The sequence below is a fragment of the Sus scrofa genome, chromosome 6, assembly GCF_054392235.1.
Source record: "Sus scrofa isolate SSC_HxYL_T2T_F1_AM1 chromosome 6, Sscrofa_HxYL_maternal_Yorkshire_Landrace_v2.0, whole genome shotgun sequence".
NCBI lineage: Eukaryota > Metazoa > Chordata > Mammalia > Artiodactyla > Suidae > Sus > Sus scrofa.
The window spans coordinates 24909900-24931300 of record NC_139388.1 but is presented as its reverse complement, the minus strand read 5'-3'; the positions used below and the strand labels follow the sequence as shown (position 1 = coordinate 24931300).

The 21401-nt window shown below is 38.5% G+C and overlaps 1 protein-coding gene across 16 annotated transcripts in view; it reads left to right on the top strand.

Annotated features, from left to right (window-relative positions):
* CDH8 (cadherin 8) overlaps positions 1–21401 on the top strand; it is a 1221794-nt gene that overhangs the window by 599224 nt on the left and 601169 nt on the right. The gene's annotated exons all lie outside the window — the stretch shown is intronic.

Sequence of the window (21401 nt, the reverse complement as noted above, 5' to 3'; positions counted from 1 at the left end):
CAAACTTGTGTCAGGTAACATAAAACAACAACAACAAAATTAATCATAGGAGGGGTATAAAAACTACATCTGGCACATTTTCACAGGGGTGTTGTTTCCACCTTCTTAAGTGGGAAGGATGATTTCTGAGTGAAATGATAATGTGGAACCAAAACTTTGTCTAAAAGAAGATGGAGAATTTCTAAAAAGAATTGCATTCGCTTAAACAGGCAAGTGGTTTTGACCTTTAGAATTTAGCCAAAAGCTTGAAAAACCTCACTTCTAAGTCTGTGTGTGTAGAGAGGGCACTAATTTCAGTTCTACTTTAATAAAATTTTATCAAATAGTTTGTATGGAGTTTTACTGAAGCAGCCCTCAGACGGCAGACACCCAGCTGTGGCCTATGGCATGGTCAAATACCAGGTTGGCTTCAGGTTTTTATTCGCAGGTTCAAAAGAGAACATATTTTACCGACCACCGTAGACTTACACGTTCACTCAAGCTCCGACTTCACTCAGTAGGGATGGAAAATAAGGGATACTATTTGGCCAAGTTCCTACTTTGATAGAACACTTTGCACTATTTTTTTTTTTTTTTTTTTTTGGTCTCTTTGCTGTTTCTTGGGCCACTCCCTCGGCATATGGAAGTTCCCAGGCTACGGGTCTAATCGGAGCCATAGCCACTGGCCTACGCCACAGCCAAAGCAACGCAGGATCCAAGCTGCATTTGCAACCTACACCACAGCTCATGGCCACGCCGGATCCCTAACCCACTGAACAAGGCCAGGAATCGAACCTGCAACTCCATGGTTCCTAGTCAGATTCGCTAACCACTGTGCCATGACGGGAACTCCTGACCTAATTTTTTGAAAAGTTTATTGGAATATAGTTGACTTACAGTGTTACGTTAGTTTCAGGTGCACAGCACAGTGAATCAGCTGTTCCACATACACATATTCATTCTTTGTTCTCACATAGGTTATTATAGAATTTGGACCTTGCGCTGTGTATACACTAGGTCCTTGTTAGCATCTCCTCTAGGTACAGTAGTGGGTATGTGTTACTACCATCCTCCTAATTTAGCCCCCCCCCCCCCACTGTTTCCCCTATGGTAACCATAAGTTTGATTTCATACTCTGCCCTAATTTTGACTTCCAAATACAATGTTCTGTCTATAGTTATTGTTATTACACTTTTGTGTAGCTAATAATCCCCCAGGAACTTGAAAAGTATGCATTCCCAGAAGATAGCTTCTGAAGCAGAGTATTTTTTAATGGCATGGAAATCTGTAATTTTTATAGAGCACTCTGAATGATTCTGAGTAGATTGTCTTTGAACTACTAATTGTTTGGGTTATATTTGTAATCCTTATTGAAAAAATTTATACTATTTCATGGCTTCTTTTGTATTTCGCAATCTATCACGATTCGAAGACTTGTTTTTTCAGTGATTATTTTAACTGTTCAGTCTCTCCATTTTTATCAGCCTTCTGTTTTTCTCTTTTTTGAATCTTTAAGCATGAAATAAAATTGTGTTTTCTTGAGTTCTGAGGGTTTTGATGGGGAAGAGTTAACTTTATCTGTTGCTGTCACCATCAAGATAGCCTGGACACTCAGGGGCTAGTCCTCCTGATTGACGTGCTGGGTAGGAGCTCTGGACTAATTGGTTGTCGTGTCTCATCAGCATCATTGGAGTAAGGATAAGGAGGGAGACACACCTCTGCTGTGAGGGTTGTTTTGTTTCTCCTTTCCTTGTCCTTCTCTTGATGACAAAGACACAGAGATGGAGGAGCTAGGTGGGGTGGGGGAGAAGGAATCAGGAGAGCGATTAAAAGAATGTGACTAGAAAAGGATGTCTCCCTGTAGCTATTTCATTCTATATGAAGAAGTCAGATAGATTTGATCTCAAATCCCAATCTCAGTTGCCTGCAGCAAGTACTTTTATCTTCTCGACACTAAATAGTGCTATTATTTAAATTGACATGACATGTCTACCGGTCAAGGGTTCTATAGGAAATAAATATATGGTAAAAAGTCCAAGTATGCTAGCATTCACCAGAATGACTTTAGGTTATTTTTACATTCAGTAATTAATACTATTATTGGACAGCACTCTGGCTAGCAATTTTTTTCATAGGTGTTAATAATTTTAACGTTTCAAGTGGTAACTTAACCTCATGTGTTGGGCACCTGTAGCAATATGTATTCCCAATTACAAGACAAAGGTAGTTGGGTAATTGGACCTCTTCTTCGGTTTTCCACTTAAATGGATATCTCAGCATTTTGTGGCAGAACATTTAGAGTGAAGTTTCTTGCTACAGCCTGGTTCAGTTTCTCTGTCTACCTCTTCTGTTTATATCAATGAGATTAATTAACAGAAGTATATTTAGTGATCGTCTAAGTACATGAGATAAATTAGAATTACTTGCCCCCTCTGTTACACTGTCCTTCACATAAATTCATCTTTGGCCTTATGCATACATTGAGTTACAATCAGCATTCTAAAGAATCAGCCTTAGCTCTTTTCACTCTGTGCCGTGTTGTCAATTCCTAAGATACATAACCCTCAGTAAGAGAGAAGCCACTAGTTCACAGCTGAGAATCATCACATTGTGGAGCCTCAAACCCTGTCTGCTTTACACTCAGCTCGTGTTATCATCTTTGGGATACTTCTCTGATACTCTTCCCTTTTCCTCACCTCAGCCAAGCCACCAGGTAGAATCAATAGCTTGTTTTTGAGCACTCATGGAAAGCCTCCCAAACATCTGTCAGATCATTAATCATTGTAGTTGGGCATCAAGTACTATACAAGATGCTCTGGATCCAAAGGTGATTAAGAAAAGGACCATGCCCTCTATGAGCTTATCTTGTAGGGGAGACCAATGATTAATTGTATCACAGGTAACAAAGAGTCCTTGGGAATGTATGAATAAATAAATGAAGTAACCTGGTGAAAGTTCCAAAGTCAAATAATTCTCACGGCATTTATTCCTCATGGAAAGCAAATGTGTATTTTCTGCTTCCTCACTATCAGAGTACGTAAGATAAAGTAGCACCTTACAGGATATTATCTCAATTCTTTCAATGACTGTAAAGCAGGAAAATAATAGTTTATACTTTAGTCTCTGGGAGAAAACAGAGACTCAGAGAGGTACTCCAGGTTTTCCATGATCACACAGCAAGATTTAACACAGATCTGGCTCAGATTGAAGCCTTAGCACTTAAACAAGACATGAACCCTAATGCAGTGTAACATAGGTCTGTTTGGATTTGCATAATGACAGTTTTGTGGGGATACAAAAGAAAATCATTGAATGTGTATTGTCAACATTTGGTGTCATTATGGAAATGTAGTATGAAGTTTGTTAAGGAACTCACTTCCTGCAGATTAACCTTAATGTCCTCCCTTTTAAAACAAATCGCATGGCATAGCTTAAAGAGAAAGCAAGAAGAGACACATAACAATGTGTATTTTTGCTCTCTACTCATTGTCTCTGTAAGATGGTGAATCAATAAAGCAACTTAAAAAAAACGATAAACCCCAAAACCAATATTTTTTGTAGAGTATAATACGGTCTACACATAGATGGAGTGAACACAGAGCTGTGTAATGTAACCAAGACTTTCTTTTGAGTAGGAGTTATCAACTTGTATATAATAGATGTTTCCTTTAATAACCTACCTCCCTGCAGTTTTGTAAATCTGAACAAATTAGCCTCTCTCCCTTGCTGTGTATTCTTCTTTGCCCTGAGAATCATGTAAGATCAAGAAAGCAGTTTATCTTTTGTTCTTAATGAGGTCCTCTTTGCAAGACAACATCATTTCAGTCCCGGCCACTGAGTTATCACAGTAGCATATCAAGGTGCCATCTTATTTTAAAATCCCTCATGGTTCAGAGAGAAAACAGAAAGTTCTGGCATTTTGAGGAGATGGGACTTTTTTTTTCTTTTGGTTTTATTGAGATATAATTGGCATATAGCCTTGTATAAGTTGAAGGTGTACAAAATAATGACCTGACACATATAGTACAAAATGGTTACCGCAATAAAGAACTCTTCTTCTCCATGGAAGAAGGAACGGAAGGAAAGATGGAAATAATGAAGGGCGTTAGAGGAGTTCCCATCATGGCTTAGAGGGTTGAGAACCTGACTAGTATCCATGAGGATGCAGGTTCAATCCCTGGCTTTGCTCAGTGGGTTAATGATCCAGTGTTGCTGTGAGCTGTGGCGCAGGTCACAGATGTGGCTCAGCTCTGGTGTTGCTGTGGTTGTGGCATAGGCCTGCAGCTGCCACTCCAGTTAGGCCCCTAGCCTGGGAACTGCCAAATGCCGTAGATGATGCCCTAAAAAGAAAAGGAAAAAAAAAAAGTGAAAGGTGTAAGAAAGAAAAAAAAAATAAGGAAAAAAAATTAATGTTGAATTCTTGTACAGATGATCAAGAGCCAAAATTTGGGTTTGAAATGGTATGAATTATCTGTTGATGTATAATAAATCATCCCTAGACTTAGTAGCCTAAAACAAAAAATATTATTTTATTTAGTTTCTCAAGCTCTGGAATCTTCTGAGAGTTGTTTAGCTGGGTGGTTCTTCCTAGGTGTCTCTCATAAGTTGTGTTCAAAAATTTCAGCCAGGACTGTGGTAGTATCTTAAAAAGACCAGTCTCTGTTTTTGCTTTACCTGGGTTCTAATAACAGCTTAGTATTTCATGAGTTGTGTGAACCTGATTTTTTTATTTTTTTCAGGTTTTAGGAAGTAATAGACTTTGTCAGCTAATAGATTATGAAGTTAACTCTTGAGCATATTGTGAGTGCTAAGTGATCTGTTGCATAAAAAGCAGGTAGCCCAATGCCTGGGAATGTAGGCAGCATCTAGCAAATACTATTTTTTTTTACTATCGATATAATGAGATAGACTGCAAAGTAGGTAGGGAAACAATAATGAGAGCAGGGAATCTTCTGTTTATTTCAGCAAAGGTATGGAGGGTATCTCTTTCTTACAGTGACAGAAATTGTGTTGGGCATGTGGATGGTGTCATAAATGAGATGTGTGTCCTCTTTCCCTTTCCTCTTCATCTTACCTGAAAAAGAAGCTTTAGAAAAAAGAGCAGCAGTGAGGATTATTATGGAGAAGGGAAGGACAGCATGATCCACAAATCAGTACAAGAGCTTATCATCTAGATGGGAGGATTAGAAACAAACTAAAACCTCCCCAGAAGAAGAAGTGTTGAAGTTGAATGTCAAAGGGGAGTAAGGCGAATTGCTATGGGCAGAGCGTGAGAGGCAGTGGTATCTTGGTGTTCAAAGACTCAGAAATAAAAACGATAGTATGCCATGGTGGGGATCTGAAAATGTCTAGGGATTAGAGAAATCATCAGGGGGTCAAGGAGACCGAATGGGCCCTTCAGGTCAAAACAGAGGGCTCTGTGTGTGTGTGTGTGTGTGTGTGTGTGTGTGTGTGTGTGTGTGTGTGTGTGTGTGTGTGTGTGTGTACATGCTTCGTTGAATGTGTTTGCATGTGAACTGAAGGGGATTTCCAAATAGTACAGAATAGAATAAAGGCTTTAGGAGAAGGATTACCAATAAATTAATATGCAACCCCTCTGGGAAATATCTACATCATGATTTTAGGGTGAGATTTGTCAGACCTAATTCCACAAGGTTGCATGGTGGTACTTGTGACCACAGTATTGGATACTTGCCACTGTGTTCTTATCCACACTTTGTTCTGGTGTGTAAAGGCAGGTCAAACCAAATCATCAAATGAGGTTTTCAGTAGACATCTCACTCAAGATGATATAATACTGCAAACATGATTGTTTAAATTAGTACATCTGAACTTAATTTTAAAAAGCAAAAAATTGAAGGAAAACAACATTGAGACATAATGAGGATAAAATGACTTGACAGGCATTCTGAAAGTCTACAGCATGTTAAATTTTGTATTATTTTATACCCTTCATTTCTCAGAAAATATGACTCATTTTTAAAGTTCTTGTGCAGATATGGAAACTGAAAGTTTAGTAGAGAGTATGTCCAGTATTATTTCATGACATCTCTGAATTCCATGCAGTTTCCTCAATCTAAAACATATTCACCATTCATATAATAGTTACACAAGAATAAATAAACATATTTAAGGTCTTAAATATGTGACGTATTGTGCTTTAGTTACCTGTCACAGGACTCAAATTAGGTGTATAAAATTCTCATCTCAATTTTGTAGGCGAAGAACGAGTTTAGCAGACTTGTTCAAAGACCTTTAGCCAGAAAAAGGAAGCAGAATGTAAACTCACTTATGCCTGGCCTGCAAAGAGGAAGCCTACAGTTTTTCTGCTGCTCCCAAATGTGAACTGAGCATATGATACACCCTTTCAAAATTGAGATACAAATTCATAGCAGCATTATCTTCTTAAGTCAGAATTGTCTTCTTCACTGATAATTTAGGTCTAGCCTCAAAACTGACTGTGAGAGTTCCTATCATGGCTCAGCAGGTTAAAAACCCAACATTGTGTAGGTGAGGATGTGAGTTGGATCCTTGGACTCACTCAGTGGGTTAGGGATCAAATGTTGCTGCAAGTTGCATTGTAGATCCCAGATGCGGCTCTGATCCAGTGCTGTCATAGCTGTGGTGTAGGCCTGCAGCTGCAACTCCTATTCCACCCCTGGCCTGGGAGCTTCCACATGTCCTGGGTGCAGGCGTAAAAAGATTAAAAGAAAACTGTGAACGCAGCATGTTTTTCATGGAAGTCTGCATTTAGCCATACTTGTGAGAAACTTAACTTTTTTCCTAGGCCTATGCTGAGTTTCATGCTAATGTAATTCTTAAGTTTGGTCTTCAGGACTCTAACACTTAAGATCAACTCTAGAAGAAACGCACAGCCACTATCCAGCCTCACTTTGCTTTGTTTGGCTGCTTGGGATAAGCATTTTAGCCCACCCACTTGCTCTGACTTGTATGCCCTCTGTCTCAAGGCTATATTAAGGGCTCTTCCCTTCTTTTCCTCCAGCTAAGGACCAGACAGAAAAGCAAAATTTTACCGTGGTCAGATCCCATGCCTGCTGACAACTGACCATTTTAACAAAGAATGTTTTCTGGTAAGGCTGCTGGAGGTTTTCCAAAGAATTAAAGCCTGTCCTTGGATTGTGCTCCATTTGCTAAATGTGTTGCCAGACCACCAGAAGGTAGAGGGCAAGTTTAAGCTGAGAATAGTTATGGCTGGTTTTCAAGGTCAAATTGAGACTCTTTTTGCTGGGAAGGGGAAAGCCACTCAGCAGTGTTTGATGGAAGTGTGTGGTCCACACCATGTGATTTTTCAGGCAGATGGTAGACAAGGGAATGTTTCCAGTACAAGGATGATCACATATTTGTATTTAAATGCCAATATCTGTGAAAACGTCTGACTCACAGTAGGTCTTCCATGGACGATGTCTTTGGACACGATTTTGGAGACTCCTCAGAGGAGACTGCAGAGTGAGTCATCGTCAACCTTTAGTTACCTATACTTTTTAAATATGGTGAATCGTAACACATACTCTATATGTAGCAGAAAACGGAGGCATTAGAAATAAGAATGGTGTTAAGTGCCCTCAGTCGTTCTCCTGGATGGTCTAATATCCGGTCGCATTGTGATTTAACAAATATATTGGATTCTCTCTTTGATTTGATAATAACCACAATGAATCTGGTTTTATACTTCAGGAAATAGGCATCTATATTAGCTAATTATATACATCATTTTAAATATCCAGAAATACGCATGTTCATAGATCTACTGTAAGGAAACCAAACATTCAGATCCCTGTTTCTTGCCAAGCATGTTCAGACCATGAAACCAGTCTTCCTGCCGATTGCTTAAGGCCATAGATGCTCCTGGGTATCCCTTTGTCATGAGTAGGTTTTGCTCACTTTAAAAAATGTGTGCAGTCATTGAACCCAAGCACTGATTCCGAGGTAGCTGCTATAGCCCAGGCTTTCCCGTAATGGGCAGCATAGAAGCTCTAACTTAAGTATGTCCCTTTCAACTTGGTTTTATCCATACACCCATTCATTTGCTTATTATTGTACCGTATAGTGTTGAGAATATACTCTTTTCTAGATTCTCATCACTTTTCACTGATGAAAATGTAGGGTCTTATAAGAAAGGAGCAGGCAAGTTTGCAGAAAATCCTTTTTTTTCTTTTTTTTTTTTTTTTTTACCTTTTATGGGGCCGCACTTGCAGCATACGGAGGTTCCCGGGCTAGGGGTAGCTGCCGGCCTATGCCAGAGTTGTGCAAGGCAGGATCCAAGCCGAGTCTGCAACCTACACCACAGCTCACGGCAGGCCAGATCCTTAACCCACTGAGCAAGGCCAGGGATCGAACCCGCAACCTCATGGTTCCTAGTCGGATTCATTAACCACTGAGCCACCATGGGAACTCCAGAAAATTCTTTAATATCTTGAACATGATAGACAACATAAAATGTGTTATTTGCTCCTATAATCTTTATTGTAGGAAGAGGCAGTGTGGTTTCATTGATGCACACACATGCGAGCACAGACCCCAAAATCATGTTATCCAGGCTTCTCACATTAAAGCTATTTTTAGGACTCAGACTTGACATTCACTAAGTCTCAGATCACATAGAGTTCTTTTTTTACCTCCTTATGTATAAAGGACTATGTGCCTTTTTGTTTTTTATATTTTATTTTTTGCTTTTTAGGGCCACATCTGTGGCATATGGAAATTCCCATGCTAGGGGTTGAATTGGCACTGCAGCTGCCAGCCTATGCCACAGCCTCAGCAACGTGGGATCTGAGCCGCATCTGTGACCTATACCACGGCTCACAGCAGTGCTGGATCCTTAACCCACTGAGCAAGGCCAGGGATTGAACCTGCATCCTCATGGATACTAGTCAGGTTTATTGCCTGTGAGCCAAGATGGGAACTCCAGGACTAGCTATCTTAAAGAGATCACTTGCTTCCTTGAAATTAGTTTATTAGCCCTATAAAAAAATCACTTACTTAGGTTAGCCTACAGATAGGCATATTTTCATTTTTTTTGTTTTTTTTGTCTTTTTGCCTTTTCTAGAGCCGCTCCCACAGCATATGGAGGTTCCCAGGCTAGGGGTCTAATAGGGGCTGTAGCCGCCGGCCTACACCAGAGCCATAGCAATGCAGGATCCGAGCCACATCTGCGACCTACACCACAGCTCATGGCAATGCCAGATCCTTAACCCACTGAGCAAGGCCAGGGATTGAACCTAGTCGGATTCGTTAACCACTGAGCCACGATGGGATCCAAGATAGGCATCATTTTTAAGCAAAAGCCCTTGGTGAAATTTAAAATAGATATTTTATTATACTCGTGAAAGAATAGATGATTATCCATGTCAATATCTACCTGATCGTGTACGCACTTGGATTGTTTTATAAGGAGGTGTTTTTGATCTTCCATGGTCACGTACCCTGGTTATAAAATATGCTAAACCATGAGGGGCTGATCAATGGTACCACACTGGCCTGCCCACATAGAAGGGCAGAGTAATGGCGATTAACCTTGAGACAGACACACGCTTTTGAAAATCAGTGCTTAATGTGACAGTTCAATTGATTTCCAGAGCAGATGGTCACTTGCTTTAGTGATACCCCAGTTCCACTGAGACAGAAATTTGACAAGGAATAAGAGAAGTAGAAGGAAGAAGGCAAGGGGGAGGAAAAGAAGCAGAAAAAGAAAGGGGAAAGGGAGGAGGAGGGGGGAGGAGAGAGGAAGAAATGAAATGAGCAATGTTTATTCAAAGAACAGGATCACGAGTTCCTGTTGTGGCTCAGCAGTAATGAATCTGACTACTATCTATGAGGGCTTGGGTTCTATCCCTGGCCTTGCTCACTGGGTGAGCTGTGATGTAGGTGGAAGACTCAGATCTCCCATTGCTGTGACTGGTGGCATAGGCCAGCAGCTGCAGCTGTGATTTGACACCTAGCCTGGGAAATTCCATATGCCGCGGATCCGGCCCTAAAAAACAAAACAAAAAAATAAATAAATAAAATAGGATCACAGTTCTTCCCTTTCAGTTCTCAGATACTGTTTTCCTCATATAGATGGTTGATTCTTCCCACAGGAGTCTCTCAGGTTGAAAAATATTTCTTAATATTTAAAAATTTATTTAAATGCTGTATGATTTTTTTTTATACAGTTTAGGGAAATGGTGAATGATAAATTCTTGGTGTAAGATGACTAAAGTGTATGTGTGGTGTTTAATATTTATGATTTCTATAATGAATTTATATATTTTCTCATTTTCAGGTAAACCCATTCTTTAAAAACCTTATGAAAATAGAATATACATACAGCAAAGTATACATATTAATGTGCAAGTATACATAAATGTGCAAAACCATAAATTTTCACTGGCTAAACTCATGCAGCATGAACACCAAGAAACAAATACTGCTTGCACCCCAGAATCATTTCCCCTTGTGCCTTTCCTCCAATTTCTGAACCCATCAAAAACTACCACCATTCTGACCTCTTTTACATTTTATAACAATAGAATCACATAATACATCATCTTATTTTTAGTACATAGGTGTTTGTGTCTGGTTTCAGTAAACATAATGTTTGTGAGATTCATTTATATTTCTCTGTGTGTTTGTGTATTGTTGATTCTCGTTGTCACACTTTTCATTATGACATTTGATACAGCCGTAATTCAATTATGTTAAAATTGTATTCAAAATAAAATATATGGCAAATTTGTTTACCTCCTGTATATTACAACCCATATATTAGAGACTAAAATGCCTTTATGAGCATCGTATTCTTAAAGAGTGAGCATATCTAAATTCTAGAAATACGGTTAACCTAGAATCAGACTCCCTGCCTTTCAGGTAAGTCATCTCCTAAAATACAGTTTCAGATTTAGATGTTTCTTTTTCTACTTACCTGGCAGAATTCTTAGATAAAGCTGAGAATTTTGTGAATATGGATCACAAAATACTTCTATAATCAAAACATGTTTCACTCCATTTTCAGATAACCAAATGAAATTAAGGGGAATATCAGTTGTTCATGCAAGGGCATCACTCAGTTAAAATAAGGCAAAAACCTAAGTCCTTTTTTCCCAGTGACATTCAAACTCACCTATCCTCGTATTTCACATGGAAGCTGCATGCTATAATAGATTAAACTCAATGAGTTTAAATTAAATTCACTGAAGGCAAACACATTTTCTATCCCCATGTTACTCTTTCATTATAGTGTGGTGCAAGGGACACCACTGACCCTATTCATTCTAAATTATTAGACTGAAATCAAGTAACTTTTGGTTGGTAAGTATGGTAGGCTGAATAATGACCACAAGCTATGACTGTATCCTCATTCCCAGAGGCTGGGAAGATGTTCTCTTGCATGGCATGGAGTAGTTCAGGTTGCAGATGGAATTGAGGATGTTAATGAGCTAACCTTGAAATAGGAAGATTACCCTGGGTAATCACAATAGCCCTTATAAATGGAAGAGGGAGGGAGAACCAGAGGTTGGAATCAGAGAAAGATGCAAGCAAGCTATCTGACTTTGAAGATGGCGAAAGGGAAGGAAATGGATATTCCCCAGGGAACTGCTAGGAGGAACACACCCAAGCTGATAACCTTAATTTTAGTCCAGCATGACCCAGTTTTGGATTTATGACTTCCATACCTATATGTTAATAAACTTGTACTACTAACTTCATAGTGATATGTTACAACAAAATATAACATTCATATAATAGGGGTGAGTGATTGACTAACAAAATTATTTTTCTTGCGTCTGGGAGAAAATAAGAGCAGAGGGGGGTGGGCAAGAGATAAATCTTGTCTTTTTTTTTTTTTTTTTTTTTTTCTCTCAGACTGTTAAGGATTATTTTACCTTCCACAAAGCAAGTAGCAGATGATTCTTTAGCAAATTCTTCACTTTAATTCCTGAGTTAAGATGGCATTTTTGTAAATGAATGCAAATCTACTTCTGTCTCAGCCAGGGAAAATGTATGCATTGCTGAAAGTTAAATGTGGACATGGGCAAAACAAGGTTTTAGTTTCTTTGCCCTTGCCTCAAATAAGCCTTTTTTTGTACTGCTTACTGAAGACCTAAGATCAAGCTGATGACAGGTGGGAGAGGTACCCCTTTGACTGGGAACCCCAGGTGCATGCTGTTATAGGATTTGCCTTCAAGGCTACTTCTCCAGAATATATCCCAGAGAGTATGTTAAATATAGTTTTTCTACTTAAGTTTAATTATAACTGTTTTCTCATGTTCCCATAAGAAACATTTCAGAATGTGAAAATCTGGTACATATGGAAATAGGAAATTTATAGGGGCTTCTGGGTACCTCACTTCGCAGTAATATAAGGAGCCTGTTTCATTTTTAATGCCAAAATTGTTCCAACAAATCTGGAGTTTTGTCACTGAGTGAGAAATTAGAGTTAAATACTCAGAGCTGGAATGACATTGAAACACATAGATGGAAGTAACCAAAGAAGGAAGTGGCTCTACTCATTATCTGCAAATTAGAACAAACTAAGAGGCTTTTAAAACCCAACGACAACAAAAAATGACTTGGAATTTTGGGAGCACTCCTCTCAAGGGCTGGCTGAGATTTGCAAAGTGGCTTAATACCATTTTCTAACTCCAGTAGCGAAAGGAATGAATACGTGTGGCAGAGCATGGATGTTAACACCAGGAAAAGGAGGGGTTCATTCAGGTTCCTAGGCTTACTGGTCTCTCACGTTACCAACTTATCCTCATTCCTCATTAATACTCACACACTGTTCTGGTCCTGTTCTGTCCACATCTGCCTCTGCAAATGAGATTCTAAATAGTGGTCATGCCAGACCTCAGAAGACTATGCCGGCAAGTGAAGTGTTAAGGGAGGGGATCTAAAAATACCTCAGAGAAATAGTAAGTCCCCAATTTCGAAAATCGCATGGGGCTTCACTTCCTTTTTCCTTCTTACTAGTTTGAAGAACTAGCTCTTCAAAAACTTAAGAGAGATAGTTTGAAGAACCATCTCTTCAGAAATTTAAGAAAGCAAATCTAGTAGAATTAGAATTCATCTAGTAAAATTAGAATTCAGTGAGCACATTCTCTGCGTCACTATTGATGCTTGATGAATTTATGCTTAATCTTTTAACTTTCTGTGTTAACATCTTTACCCTTTTTCCAAGGAGAATGCAGGTATAGAAGAGGCAACATCCATAACCCCTCTCTGCCTCAGTTCCTTCATACATAAAATAGAGTTAATAATAGTGCCTGTCGAATAACACTGCTGTGGAGGATAAATTAATAGACACATGCAGTGTGTTCAGTAGGATGCCTGGCACCTGAGAAACATCCAGTTAAGCTAGAGGACCCAAAAGCACTGTCAAGTGTTTTTCTTTTTCTTCTGGCATAATTTAAAACTTGCAGAATAATTGCCAAAATAGTACTTTTTTTTTTTTTTCCTGAACAACATAATTGCCATTACCCTGAATACTGGCATGCCTGTCTCTCACCAACAAGGCTGCCCTAGTACATAACCACATCACAAACAGCAAGTCAGGACATGAGTATTCATACGTTACTAGCATCTTAACTGTCTCTCAGTCATGTTGCACTATTTATCTCATCCGCTCATCCTTTCTTCATGATGAAAGGATCAGGCTTTGCATTGTCATGCCTTCCCAGTCACCTTCGATCTGGAGTAGTCCCCAAAGAAGCTGTTATAGGTTTAGTGCCACATAGCTAGTGAATCTAACTTAAAATTCTATGCTCTGCTTCCTCCTTTTTTTTTTTTTTTTCCCAAACTTTGAAAGATGTCAAATCCCAGAGGAGCTTTCCTGTTCCTCTGTGTGTCGTAAAGCAGATCATGGTGCTTGGAAAATGTAGGCATGGGCTTGAGTGTAGCCTAAGAGGCAGAATGAATAGGTAGGTGTTTTCTGGTGAGTGCAAGAGTGTCTCAAATATAACACTGAGCATTGGAAATACAGATTTGATCACTTTAATGTCTGTTTATCTGTTTATAATTCTCAAAATAGCATTTGAAAAATAGGCACTTTTTAAATTTTATTTATTTTAATTTTTTAATTTCACAAATACATTATTTTTTTGAAAAATATGCACTTCTTTGATTAATAGACTAGTACCTTTTGATCCCTACAGAGTTTGCTTGAGATCCCTCTCTCTCCCTATAGCTATATATTTTTATTTCATGTGTTTCTTTATTGCTCTCATCTGTCAAATAATTAAGTTTTGAAAGTGCATTATCTCTTGCTGCCCTACATTATTGCTACAAACTTAACATTTTTTTCAAATTATTATTTTTTTAAATTTTAGGGCCACACCTGCAGCATGTGGAAGGTCCCAGCCTAGGGGTTAAATTGGAGCTGCAGCTGCCAGCCTACTCCACAGCCACAGCAATGCAGGATCCAAGCTGCATCTGTGACCTACACCACAGCCCACAGCAGTGCTGGATCCTTAACCCAGTGAGCAAGGCCAGGGATTGAACCTGCATCCTCATGGATACTAGTCAGGTTCGCTTCAACTGAGCCACAGAGGAAACTCCCAAACTTAGGGCAAGACATGATATCTCACACTTTTTTTTTTCGGGGGGCGGGGGGAACAGGAGTCAAGGCACAGCATGACCAGGTCTTCTCTTTAGTATTTCACAAGGTTACAATCAAGGTTTTGGCTGGGGATGCAGTCTTATCTCAGGCTGAACTGAGGAAGGGTTCATGCCCAAGCTCACGTGGCTTTTGGTAGCAGTTAGTTCCTTGTGGACAGTTGGTTTAAGACTCAGTTTCTTGCATGCACCTTTATTAACTGGAATGTACTCCAATTCCTTGCCACATGGGCCTTCACAGCATAGCTTCTTGCTTCCTCAAAGCAAACGAGAGAGAATCTGTTAACAAGGGGAACAATTGTGTGTAATAATATCTCATCACCTTTGATGTGTTTGTTAGAAGCAAGTCAGAGGCCCTGTCTGCACTCTAGGAGAGGATTACACAAGCCATGAACACCAGGAGGTGAGTCATGGGCGATAGCTTAAAATCTGTATAAGAAGGAGAAAAGAAAAATATAAGCCCATAGAACATTTTAGAAATCAATAAGATATTTGTATATGTGGTGGAGGAAGATCACATTCAAATCAGACTCTGGCATCTTATATGCCATTTTGTGGCTATCTTAACTAATGAGCATAATGTTTATCAATCTGTGAAACAAATCAAAAAACTCATCAAACTCTCCAGCACATGTCTTTTTAATGTATGCCTGAACAAAAGAAGAAAATAAGGAAGACATCCTTTCTTCTTGGACACAAAACAAATGACGGTATAATCCAGACTTTGGAATGAACATACCTAGTATATAATCTCATCTTACGCATTTATTCTTTCGATGGCCTTATTTTATTTATTTTTTTTAGAATTTTTTTTTTTTTTTTTGCCATTTCTTGGGCTGCTCCCACGGCATATGGAGGTTCCCAGGCTAGGGGTCTAATAGGGGCTGTAGCTGCCAGCCAACACCAGAGCCACAGCAATGCAGGATCCGAGCCGCATCTGCAACCTACACCACAGCTCACGGCAATGCTGGATGCTCGACCCACTGAGCAAGGCCAGGGAACAAACCTGCAACCTCATGGTTCCTAGTTGGATTCGTTAACCACTGCACCACAATGGGAACTCCCTTATTTTATATATACACATTATATAGATGTCAAGGTGAAAACTCAAATATGGTTAAAAGGGGAAAATACATGCTAGGCATTGTTGGGAAATTTGATTATGAGATTCCTCCAATACTAAATATTAAGTGCTAGTTATTTGATGTCACTGGGTATGAGGATGGGAATTTACAGTGTGGCTTTAGAGTAGATGAATTGACTCGATTTTTTTTCAGTAGTTTTGACAATGATTTCTTGGGTTCTGGAAGACAATTACTTCAGTTCTCTAAGGAGCCTTCTAACTGCAGCTGCCAAGATATTTGTAGTGGTTTGGGACTATGTTTTGGAAGAATTTTTGAAGAGAACAACCGCAATATAAAAATATATTCATTTAATTTTCTTCAATTATACAATAACAATGGGGATATGAGGCTTTTTCAACTTGTATTTAGAATGTAAAATTAAAGTAGAAGGCCTAAGTGAAAATGCGAACAATGTTGGTCATAAAAAAAATATCCTGTGTTGTACAAGAGACAGATTCATCCACTCTGCTTAACTGTCGTATGAAGTTCTCAGCTTGAGAGTATGATATGGCTAAACATGAGTCAAAGAGTTGGCACTGAGCAGTAGATCTCGGAATTCCCCTCTGGGCAAGGAGGCTGTTCTCAACACCTGGCAGAAGCAGAAGAAAAAAAGAAGCACAAAGAAAGCCGCACTGTAGCTTCAGAATACAGTCTTGATAAAATCCCTTCTCTTTCTCCAAAACATAGGATATGCTCCTTTTGTGGTTCTCTGTGGCAGTAAGCTGAGGATGAATGATGGGAGAGCAGAGAGTATTGCATTGAGATACAGGCTACCTAGACTCAAATTACAGCTTTGCACCTGCTAAACTGAGTCACTTGGGATCGTGTACTGGACCTTTCTAGATGTCAGAGCATACAGCAGATGGGATCAAGTGAAGTGCTTTAAGAACAGCAAAAAAGGACAGATCTTGTGTGTCTTTTCTAGCAGCTGAGAGTCTGTCTAGAAAACCATGTTGTGGCAGAGCTGGAGTCCACATAGAGAGGCGGTGAGGATGACTGCAGGTGCCATTTAGTGAGTTTATCATGGGCATCATGGAGCCAGCAGAGCAGCATCTTGCCTGATAGTTATTTGCCATCTCAGGATTTCACTGTCTTCCATATTTAATATTCTAAATGTCTTATGACTCACCTTCCATTACTGTAGAATAAAAGAATTTATTTTAGATTTTAAGAGAGAGGGATAGAGTTTGGCCAAAGATGGGGCAATATTTGTGTATCATTTTATTTTATTTTTTTACATTAACCATAAATGTCATGGCAGCAGAGAATATGTTCTTTTGGTTCTACCTTGTATCCACAGAGAGAAGCCAATTATTGGCACATGATAGTGTTCAATAGACGCACTGTGGAACTGCTGAATTACGCAGTACTGCTTTTGAAAAAACCATGTACTGTACTCTGTCTTACGTTGGGTTCCCCTGAAAGAGGCCGTCCTTAAACTAGTTTGTCAGACTAGAGTGTGTTCAAGACAAAGAAAGCAACACAACACAACACAACACATGCATTATAAAGTTGATTCATGTGTAATACCCGGCAGGTAAGCCAATAAGGGGCAAGGAAACAGGGTCCAGTGATGTGATTTATTTTTCAGTCTTATGATTTTTCTTAAGGTCTTCCATAGAATTTTATAAACAACTCTCTGGCAAGTTCATTCATTTATTTGAGCGCCTGACTTCATAACAGACTATCTTTCACCACCAGCTCCCAGCTTATTTTAGTCCTTTCCCCGTAGCTCAGGGTCATGAACTTGGTGCATCTGAAAGATAAGCTTATACAGGTAGAGAAAAAGACAATGTAATCATGTCAGCCTGTCAAAATGTCTGGCTCAAAGGAACAAAGAACCGACTGGCCAGCTTTAATTGACCCAGAAATAGGTCCCCCCCCCCACTCAAATCACCCTCAAGAAAAACAGTTCCTGGTTTTGGGCTGCTATAAAATGAGCATTTCCCATTTACTGAGGATTTATAATGCCCAGCACTCTTGTTTTTCTCCTCTGACCTTCATAGCGGTTCTTTCTGGAATATGTTCATATCGGTTTATAGGGTCCAAAGAGTGTGTGTCTGTGTTTAAAGGGATCCTTCAGTTCCATAATAGTGTTTGGACTTCTGTCACAGGGTATTGTTTTCACATTAAGGATTATTAGGATCCCGTGGATGACTACATCGTGACCAGCTTCTGCCGTTCACGTCAGTACCTGCAGGAGGCTGATGTGACCATGGGCAGTGTCTGACGTTACCATCAAATAAATTATCTTTCACATCAAATGGCTTTGGCATCTGAGGTGCTCACAGATAACTTCTTGATGGTTCCCATGTTTTTCTATTTGAAAAACATAGCTTTAAAGATCATGGTCTTTAATAGGTCACAGTTTTATCTGTATGATCTTGAGCAAGTTATTTAAACTCATTTTAACTCTGCTTCCTCATCTATGAAATGGGGGAAGTAGTAATTATCTTAGAAGATTATAGAAAAAATACAGTAATTTTTATTAACAGTATGGAGGAGTTCCATTTTCTCCACATTCTCGCCAATATTATATATCTGTATCTGTACTTGTATCTGCATTTCTCCTCTGTCACCTCTCTCTATATATATATATTTATATACAAATATATTTATATTTTTGGTAATAGCCATCCTGACAAGGGTGAGTCGATATCTCATTGTGGTTTTGATGTGCATTTCTCTGGTGACTTAATGACACAGCATTTTTTCAGATACCTGTTGGTCACTTGTGTGTCTTCTTTAGAGAAATACCTATTCAAGAACTTAGGTCCTTTTTTTTAAATTAGGTTATTCTTTTTTTTTTTTTTTTTTTTTTTTTGCTTTTGAGTTCTTATGTATTTTGGATATTACCATTTATGTGGGTAATAACCGATTAACCCCTTAGCCAGATCTATGGTTTACAAATATTTTCTCCCATTCCATAGGTTGCTTTTTCACTCTGTTGATTACTTCTTTTGCTCTGCAGAACAGTGGAGTAGTTTATATGACAAATGGCATGGAGAGAACTGAAAAATTAAAAACGAAATTATATGATCAGGCAATCACACTTCTGAGTATTTATGCAAAACCTTTGAAATCAGAATCTCAAAGAGATTTTAACACTTCTATGTTCACTGCAGCACTGTTCACAATAGCCAAAATGTGGAAACAGCCTAAATATCCATTGACAAATGAATGGATAAAGAATATATGATATAAACATACAATGGGATGCTATACTAAAAAAAAGTCTGCAACATGCAACATGGGTAAACCTTGGAGACATTTTGCTAAGTAAAATAAGCCAGTCACAGAATGACAGATATTCCATGATTTTACTTCAAATGAGGTATCTAAAACAGTCAAATTCATAGAATCCAAAATGGAATAGTAGCTGGTAGGGCCAGAAGCAGGATTAAGTGGGGAATTACTGATTAATGAGCATAAAGTTTCAGTTAAGGAAGATAAAGGAGCTCTAGAGCTCTATTGTACAGCCTTGTATATGTAGTAAATAATACTGTATTATACACTTAAAATTTTAGGGGGGTAGATTTCACATTCCTATTCTTACCCCAATAAAATAATGTTTTTAGAATTAAGTATATTAAGACATAACATGTACTTAGAATGCTACCTGATACAGAGTTGACAGACACTACCTAGTAACTGTATCAAAATGCATTATGTCTATCGAGGCAGGAGAATGCATCATTTATGGAAAGAAACACCTTACAGATATAAAATTCCAAATGATGCAGCTACTTTCATATATGAAATTTTTAGCTTGTATAAAAGGCCCATTAAATTTTCATTTGTAAAAATTAAGTTAACGATAAAGAAAGAGATAGGAAAAATTGGATGGATGACCTCTGACTTCCAGCCATTTGCATTTAGTCACCCTAAGGAACATGATTAAAGACTTAAGCATTTATGCTGATTTTACTTTGATAGCCTGTGCAACATCTGAGGTTTTTTTTTTTTAATAACCCTTCCATCTTTTCATTGAGAGTGATACAATAATTGTCATGCAGGTTTATAACATACTTAAATAACATCAGTAGTGAAAGCTCATACAGTATTTGTTAAGAAATATGGAAGTATTCAAAACCTTAAAATATTGGCTTCGAACATTAAAATACATTTCTCTGAGCTCTTTGGCCAGGATTTTGTTAGAAAGTTTTCAAAGTTTCATACTGGGAAAATCATCAGGTCAGTCATTTTATTGTTAGAAGCCATTTAAACTAATATTTGATATTTTACAATCTCTTCATGATCCATTATGATTTGTAGGTTTTGAAAATGTTACCATAAACTCCATCCTCATTAGCAGATGCTGGTAAGTGCTGCAATTCCAAAGTATATTTTTGGTAATTTAGAAGATATTCTGCAGTAACTTTCACTACAAACATTTACAACAAATATTCCTTGTAACATTAAGACAGTATTAACTTTTGAAAATAAATTTAACCGAATAGGAGTTCCCGTCGTGGCGCAGTGGTTAACGAATCCGACTAGGAACCATGAGGTTGCAGGTTCGGTCCCTGTCCTTGCTCAGTGGGTTGATGAACCGGCGTTGCTGTGAGCTGTGGTGTAGGTCGCAGACGTGGCTCAGATCCCACATTGCTGTGGTTCTGGCATAGGCCGGTGGCTACAGCTCCAATTCGACCCCTAGCCTGGGAACCTCCATATGCCGCAGGAGCGGCCCAAAGAAATAGCAAAAAGACAAAAAAAAAAAAAAAAAAAAAAAAAAATAACCAAATAGAAAGGTTTTTGAAAGTAAACATATATATTCCAAGAGTGGCTTATAGAAGTAGGTTCTGAGGATCACTACAATGAACCATAGAATGTTGGGATAATTTTTTGGCCAATATTCTTCATTATTCACATTTTCTATGAATGTATGAGAAATAGGAAAACAATCCAATAACAAAGAATTATGTACAACAATTAATTTTAAAACTCCCTGTGCCAATTAAAAAAGCTCCCTATGTCATTTTAAAAAAAAACCTCATTATTATGTCATTTGCATCAAGCTGGCTTAAGGAAAAAGCAGTTTATTGGTTAATATAACTGAAATTTTAGCAGAAGCGCTGCTTTCCATCATAGATAGAATATAGGGGCTCAGGAAATTTTATCAAAGCAATCTGTTACTTTAGTAGCCATCAAAAATTTAAAGGGGTTGGTACTTGGAGAGAGGGATGAATAATTGCTTAGTTATATGAAAAACCAACTATGCTATAATGTTAATTTTAGAATCTCAGTGACCAGCAATCAAGTGACTACTGAAAAATTGCTTCGTCTTTTCTATATATATAAAAAGTAAAAGAATGTTGTAGAAAATGTTATCAACCTAGTTTTTCTCCCTTGGCTTTCCCCACTGTGTCAGTATGTCAAAAAAGCATTAGCCTAAATGCATTCTGGTAATTTTGGCAGGAAAACTTTGGTGAATTTGATTGGCTGTCATTGGGTTACATACTCATATCTGAATCAATCTCTGTGGCGAGGAGGATGCAAAGCTCTGATTGGCTAGGAGAGAATTACATGTTCCACTCCTGCATTTAGGATGGATTTGCTCCCAAAATGCAACACTGGGAATGAGGCTCTGACTCTGCCTAATTAATTTTAAGCTTTTGGTAGCTTAAAATTGTTGCTGGCAAATCATTCAGATTTTATGTGTAGACCATGATACTTATGGTGAAACAT